The sequence below is a fragment of the Lytechinus pictus genome, chromosome 9, assembly GCF_037042905.1.
Source record: "Lytechinus pictus isolate F3 Inbred chromosome 9, Lp3.0, whole genome shotgun sequence".
NCBI lineage: Eukaryota > Metazoa > Echinodermata > Echinoidea > Temnopleuroida > Toxopneustidae > Lytechinus > Lytechinus pictus.
Window position 1 is genome coordinate 4,347,851 of NC_087253.1, and position 8,455 is coordinate 4,356,305.

An 8,455-nucleotide genomic window follows, 5' to 3' on the forward strand; every position below is an offset into this window, starting at 1 on the left:
AATCATATCAACAGCATATATCTCTATAACAGTTTTGGGTAATAATAACAATAAAAATGTATCTTTTCTTACCTGTAAATAATAATGAAGAGAGAAACAATTGTCAGTCACATGTAGTTTGTATGGGCATCAGCAAGGTAATGATGACCAACCACATGCTTGACAACTGAGATGGAGGTTTTGGGTTGCTCCACTATAAAATAGGGGTGTACAAGTGTTCTAATTGAGGGTTATATAATACACTGAAAATGAATGGATGGTATATGTGAATAAGTAAAGCTGAGTGAATTTGTAGGGGTGCCCTATCTTTGGAGGGGCCTCACATCTTTCCCTCCTCAAAGAAATGTCGTCCTCGACATTTACAACAATATTTACAAGTAACAAATACATAGATGCTAATCAAAGAAAAGAAATAAAAAATATCGATACAAAATAGCTGTCCAATTTATCAAGGGGATTACTCCTGACACAAAATTCTACAATTTGTATGCAAAATGGTCGTGTATAAACACAAGTCTACTCAATGAATTTTCGCAGAAGAATAATATCCTAAATATCGCAAGTTCAAGAACATTGCGTGAAAAGTGTAAACATACCAGGCGGCCTTTCCTGATAGTATACAACTCCCGATCAATTAGATCTTTATACGAAAAAATAATTCATACAACACATTACTGTGCTTGAGCAGTCCATTAAAAAAAAATCACTTGAGAGAGATGCGTGATAACTGATGCATTCTACATTTTCATAGCTATATAACTATTTAAAAAAATGAAATTTAGAAATGCCTATATCTCTATCCCAACTGCGCAGTGTCTAATTCAAATCTCTGTGCATCTCATCTCCCAAAACAATCTCTATCTGATCATTAAAAAGTTCTTCCAAAACTATCAATTTCGGAAATGATTTTCAATCAGAGTTCTTCAGCACACAAAGTTCGGGTACACATGCTGATTCAGCGTGGAATACTGGGACGGTTGGTTTAGATATACTCCACCTTGGTTGGGGTAAGAGTAAATGTTGTTACTGCTTGGCACATATTCTGGGGAATACACCGTCTGTTGTTGGGGCATGTGGACATACATTCCACCTATATTCGAGTTCATACTTTGCCTGTCTGGTTCTCCGAGTCCACTGTAGGTGAATTGGTTAGGAGGTCGTCGATCCCTGGCGGGCCATCGTGGCAAGTTAACCTCATCCGGTGTAAGGACCTGGTCTGTTGGGTTGTCGACAGGCTGAATCTCATCCAGTCCGTTTGGCTGCATATCAAGATAAGCATCAGCTCTGGGATACCCAGATGCTTCCACTGGTGGCTGGTTTTTATCTACAGTCACTGTAGGGTCTGGTAGAGATTGACCTCCTTCAGAAGTAGTACTTCCATCAGGCCTGGTGTCCTCACGGAGACGGTCCGCAGGTTCAGGAATTCGCAGAGGAACGTCCTCAACCGGGTCAGAGCAGTCTAAAGGTGCCTGCTCTGCCACCGGCGAGGCTATTCTGGATGACTCTTCCTGTACATCAGGAACTGCTCGACGATAATACTCAGTCAAGTATGCATCTTCGTCATCCGAGCTGTCTAATTCTGCTTGATGGAATTGCTCACGTTGTTCTTCCTTCCTAATAGAGCGTCTGTTAACCTTTTTAGTTGTGGTAGGAAGTTGTGTCGTCTGGTTGCTGTCCAAAGAGTCACAGGGAAAGAGAAGATTCCGGTGAAGAGTCCTGGTTCTCTTTTCACCACTCTCAGGTTGCAGCTCATACACTGGCAAGTCATCCTTTCTCGCAACTACCACGTAGATCTCATCTTCAAAATAAGCTCTCAGCTTACCCGGACCATTTCTTGGTTTACAGTTTTTGATGAGAACTCGATCTCCAGGAGAAAGAACGATGCTGGCAGTAGTCTTCCGGTCATGATGCTGCTTCGCTTTCTCTGACGACTTCTGTGCATTCTTCCTAGCAATAGAATAAGCCTCGTTGAGTCTGTCCTTCCATTTCCGCACATACTCTCCGAGGTCACGAGGCGGAATGGACTGAGCAGGGGTCAAACCGAAGGCCAAATCAATCGGTAGTCTAGGAGAGTGTCCAAAGAGAAGGTAGTGTGGAGAAAACCCAGTAGTCTCATGCCTGGTGTTGTTATAGGCATGGATTACTTTGTTCAGATGCTGTCTCCAATCTTGCTTCTGTTCTTCAGTGAGAGTTCTCAGCATAGACAGCAGGGTGCGATTGAAGCGTTCCACTTGTCCATTTCCCTGGGGGTGGTACGGAGTAGTTCTTGAGTGCCCAACACCTGTCAGTTCCCTCAGCCTGGCGAAGAGATTGTTTTCGAATTCCCGGCCTTGATCATGGTGGAGACGCCTCGGATAGCCAAACTTCAGTACAAAATCATTGAAGATTTTGTCAGCAGCAGTTCGCCCAGACTTGTTTGAAGTTGGATATGCTTGAGCAAATCTCGTGAAATGATCCATGACGACGAGAATATATTCGAACCCTCCTTTACTTTTTTCAAGATGAAGGAAGTCAATGCTGACAAGTTCAAATGGTTCAGTGGTGACGATTGGAACAAGTGGAGCCTTGGGTTGTCTGGTTGGTACTTTCTGCTTGACACAGCTACACCTGCTAGCGATGTGGGTGCTAATGTAGCTCTCCATGTGGGGCCAGTAGAAACGATCCCTAGCGAGATGGAGTGTCCTGTCTGTGGCCAGATGTCCCATCTTCTCATGGAGTTCCCCACAAATGAGGGACCACCACTTTTCAGGTACAACTAGTTGTGTCTTGGTATTAGTGTGTCGTCGGAGAATCCCGTCGTCTCCCACCCTCAGATTTCTCCATTCATGCATCATTGTGGTGGTATTCTTGGGTTCACCATTTCTCTCCTGAGTCTTTGGCCATCTATCTTTCTTTTTGTAAGATAGAATTCTAGAGATAGCAGGATCTTCCGCTTGGGCTCTTCTGATTTCGTCTGGACTGAAGATAGCCGGTTGCATCCCTGCATCTATCCCTGTAATTCCGACATCAAGAGGTAGAGACTGGGCTAAGGAGAAATATGGATGCTCTGTTGTTTGAACCCCCTGAATGGCTGCTCCCATGACATCCGGCGAGATCTCTTCCGAGAAGGTCTGGTTAGCATCTTCAGGGTCATTTGGCATCCTGGAGAGAGCGTCCGCATCTCCATTCTGCTTGCCAGGTCTATAGCGAATGGTGAAGTTGAAGTCTGCCAACTCACCTACCCATCTGTGCCCTATCGCATTCAACTTGGCTGTTGAAAGGATGTACGTGAGTGGGTTGTTGTCGGTGTAGACCACAAAGTTCTTTGCATAGAGGAGGTAGCTCCTGAAATGATCTGTTATGGCCCATTTCAGAGCAAGAAATTCCAACTTCCCAGAATGGAGATGATAGTTTCTCTCTGCCGGGGTCAAGGTCCGTGATCCATATGCTATTACCCGCAACATTCCTTCTCTTTTCTGATAAAGCACAGCACCAAGACCTTCCTGTGATGCATCTGTGTGAAGTATAAATTCCTGGTCAAAATCTGGGTAGGTCATGACAGGTGGGTTGATAAGTTCCTCAATAATAGAGTCGATAACAGCTTGATGTTTCTGAGTCCATATAATTCTAGTACTGGATGGAGCTTGGCCATGTTGCTGCTTCTTTCCCGCCTTCTTAGACTTTGCTCTAGGGTTCGGGGTACTTGGTGGGTTATGTGATTTCAGAAGCTCGTATAGTGGCTTCGCCCGCTTTGCATAATCCTGGAGGTACCTTCGGTAGTAGCCTGTGAGACCAAGAAGTTTCCTCAGATCACCTACCGTCTCTGGCCTCTTATCTCTGATGGTTGTGAGGGCCTGTGTCTCCTTGGGATCCGCTCGATATCCATCTGCTGAGATGATTCTTCCCAGGAACTTGACTTCGCTCTGGAAGAGGCTACATTTTGATGGTTTCAGCTTCACCCCATGCTCACTTAGGCGTCGCAGAACAGTTCTGAGATGGGTGAGATGTTCTTCAAAGCTCTGGCTATACACAATTATATCGTCAAGATATACCTCACAGATGTTGTGATTCAGGCCATCAAGAATTGTTTCCATGCATCTCTGGTAGGTTGCTGGTGCATTCCGTAACCCAAATGGAATTCGTTTCCATTCATGAAGTCCCCATGGAGTTACGAATGCTGTCATTGGTTGACTCTCTTCTGCCATGTAGCCTTGGTGGTACGCTTTACCCTGGTCCAAAGTAGTAAACCAGCGATTTCCTCCGAGACTGTCGAGGATATCCTGCATACGAGGGATCGGCTGTCTATCAGGAATCGTCTTCCGGTTCAGCTCACGATAGTCAATGCAGAGACGTAATCCTCCATCTTTCTTTCTCACGCAGACTACCGGAGAGGCATAGGGGGACTCTGACTTTGTGATCCACCCTCTATCCAGGAGATCCTGCAGGTACAGTTTTACTTCCTGATACAATGGACGTGGTATCGACTGGTAAGTACGCTGCACTGGAGTATCGTCGCTTAGTCTCAGAGTCATCTGCAATTCAGGAATTGAACCCATATCTTTGTCGCTCTTGGAGAAACTCGCCTCTTCCTGTCTGAGTAACTCCTGCACTACCGATCTCTGCTCCTCAGGCAAATGGGGGAGTTGAAATGTCTGGTCCTTGTTTGAAGAATCGGCAGACTCTGCAGACACTGAACTAGAGTTGACAAACATTTCATCATGCACAGGTGGAGGGTAGCCAGGCAAAACAGACCGAACATGGAGTACCTGGCCTAGTATAGTGCGACTTGGGATGACAAGTGGTCGGTCTGAATGATTCGAAACGGGAATGTGAATCCGGCAGGAGTTCCCTTGAGAAAGTCGCAGTAGATACGGCTCAATCTCTAGTCCTTCAGGCCACTCGCCATCACAGTTGGGCTCAAATAAGACTTGGGTGTCTTCGATGTTAGACCTGGCTCGTACTCTGGTAGCTAGGTTGATTGTTGAGTTCGCTGGAACTCTCACAACTGATCTTCCAGTCCGCACACAGCAGATCTCTTCAGTCTCCCTTGCTTTGATGACGTTCAACAACTTTAGGGCCTTGTCTTGGGATAGGTTTGGAATTGATGCTTGTAGAGTACTGAATGGGATTTGATCACCATTGAAGTTGTTAATTACCTCTCCAATGACGTTGGAGCCGATGATGGGTTCTCGGAGGTCATCTGTAGCAACAAGGAATGGCACCGATAACGTTGGGCTCCTAAAGGACAACTGCAAATCAATCGGAATCCATCCAATGTAAGGCATGACAGTCTCATTTGCAGCTGCAACTCTGAGTCCACGTCCAAGTAGATCTTCTACCTTCTGAAGAGCAACATCAGGTAGCTTTTCTTTCCACCATGCCTCCGTCACCACAGACACCTGGGCTCCTGTGTCCCACAACGCTGTTGCATCAATGGCGTTCATTTTGCATTTTACCATGCAACGTTCTCCAACGAGTTCAACAAGTTTCCGGTGTCTTGGGGTTACGTATATCTGGTTCAATGTCACATTCTCTTTGGGGAGCTGATCAATTAGGGTTAAACCCGGTCCCCTCGGGTTGACCCTTGCCCGTTTCCCTGGTTCCTCTTCCTGCATCCACGGGCATAATGTTCAGACGAACCACACTTGAAACAGTGACGACAGTCATTTCCCCGACCTTGCTCTCGACATCTCTCACATCCCTTAGGCCGGGGCGGCCTGCCATCTGCCGGCGTTTGTCCAGGTGCGGGTCTCCGATCCTGCAAGGCTGCCACACACGCTTTGAGTTCAGCCAGTTGTGCCGCAAAGCCCTTCATCATCTCCAACTCCGGGTGCTTATTCTTTTGCTTTGCAGGTTCTGCATTGTCCTCCGTGATGACATTCACCCGTGCTGCGGGTCGGATCCCCGCTTTCAGTTGCCGCTTTGATTCCAGGGCAACTGCAGTGTGCAGCTTTTCCAGGAGCTCCTCATCACTGGTTGTCACAGACAAAGATGATTTAAGATCTTGTCTGATCTGGTCATTGCACAGCCCAGTAATGATCGTGTGAATGAACATGTTCTGCACAAGGCTGATGTCATATTTCAGCCCAGTTGTTGTGTCCTCAGAGGCCCGGATTATCCGCTGGCGCAGATCCAGAGCCCGCATCACAAAGCTCTGCGCTGATTCAGTCTTCCCCTGGGTCGCCTGTGAAAGCTCTTGATATAATTCAGTTGCATCCTGCTCCTGATAATGCGATTTCAAGAAAGCCTTGAGAGTCCCGAGATTGAGGTTGGAGCAGCTTTCCAAATACGATCGAAGCCTTAGGCTTGGGTGAATGGCCTTCAAAACACTCTCCACCACCTCAGCTTCTGAATATCCTTTCAAAAGGGCTGCATCTATCTGGTAGTTGAGGCTAGATAGAGTTAGCCTGTCCTTGTGACTTGAATCACCCACTTGGCCACTAATTCGCAGCTCCTTTCTCATCATCTGCATGGGTTGAACAGGAACTGGAATTGAAGGCTTCTCCTCGTCTCTTACAACAGGCATGTGCTGGTCTAGTACCTCTTCTGGACTCTCGTCCTTCAACCCTTGAAGAATGTCCCTTAATGCTGCCAACGTGGCTGCACCAGCCTCATTATCTCCCAGCTCCCTTACTAGCCGTTGAAGTCGACGGACCAGAAACTTCCTGGGCTTCCCCTCTGTCTCCGATGACGGGATAGCTAGGTGCGTGCAAACCAATGGCAGTTGTCCTACTGCCAGACCAAATATCGCCTCCTCCACCTCGAACACCAAATCCTCGATGTCTGCCATGTTGACGAAAGCTATGTTGTGGATCCTATAACTGGTTCTACTACCACTAGTCTGCCCTTGTAAACTCTTTTAGGTAGTCTTGCAGTTTCCTGTCCACACCTTCCTTCCAGTCACCTTCACAGCATCAATGATTTGAGTTCAGATGTTTAAGCTTCAAATGGGCGTAGTCGCATCCTCACCGATTCCAGGTGGTCGTCCATAGACAGCAGTCTTGAAGATTTACATCTAAAGTTGCTGTCCTGGCAGGGTCGCCAAAATGTTACCCCTCCCTGGGTGGGATGGGCGTTAAAACTGTAAATAATAATGAAGAGAGAAACAATTGTCAGTCACATGTAGTTTGTATGGGCATCAGCAAGGTAATGATCATACGTTTATTAAAAGAATGTCACAAAAACCATGTCAAATAACAATCAATATTAAGGAAATACATTATCTATCACTAATTTCTCAACTTATGATTATATTTAATTGTTCTTTAAAATACTTAGATAATAAACGAATGTAACTACTAATCAATACAACTAAAACGTCTAACATTCAGTCTAAATTACATGTTAGAATATCTCCTAATTCTTATTAATAATCTCTAATCCTAATAACCAAACATTAAAGAAATAAAGTCTGAACTACTAGACTAAACGATAAGAGAACACATGACCAATGGATGCAGGGGAATACATCCTAAAGCCTCAAATCTAAACTGTTAAGATGGTCCCTGATTCTTATGGAACTTTTATGTACAAGTTGAGAACTTTCTTTGTTCTGACATCCAAAAAGAATCCCTTGCCATTTCTGAGGTGATCCCTTAATTCTCCCTAAGTTAACTCTCTCACTCTTGGAATCACTAACCAATATACACTAACACACTACCACTGTCTTCCAGCATGCTATATGGCTTAATAATTCCTAATCTACCACTAACTCCTAACATATCTTAAAAGTAAACACAAGTTCCAGGAGTCAAGGTAACAAGCTGAAAGTTGAAGAGCCTATTTACATAACACGTTGATAACAGATACTTTCTTGAGAAGAACAAAGAACAAGAGTATGCAGTACAGGTATATATATGCCCATGCACCTCTTAGTACAGAATCTAATATTATATACAATACAGTCAAATACATATTTAAAAAGAAATGTCAAAGTAATATACTGATCAATACCTATTTCTGTTTCTATACCAAAAGCCTCAGTAACAATTATAGCTAATAATATATATATGTTCTAACTATTGGTGAATATCTCTCTATTGAGATGTCAGTGATATATAACAGTATACTCTCAATTATAATGTTCATCCTATCCAATCAGTCTATATACTTCCAGGAAGACATATCACTACGACAAAAGTATCATCACAATCATATCAACAGCATATATCTCTATAACAGTTTTGGGTAATAATAACAATAAAAATGTATCTTTTCTTACCTGTAAATAATAATGAAGAGAGAAACAATTGTCAGTCACATGTAGTTTGTATGGGCATCAGCAAGGTAATGATGACCAACCACATGCTTGACAACTGAGATGGAGGTTTTGGGTTGCTCCACTATAAAATAGGGGTGTACAAGTGTTCTAATTGAGGGTTATATAATACACTGAAAATGAATGGATGGTATATGTGAATAAGTAAAGCTGAGTGAATTTGTAGGGGTGCCCTATCTTTGGAGGGGCCTCACATCA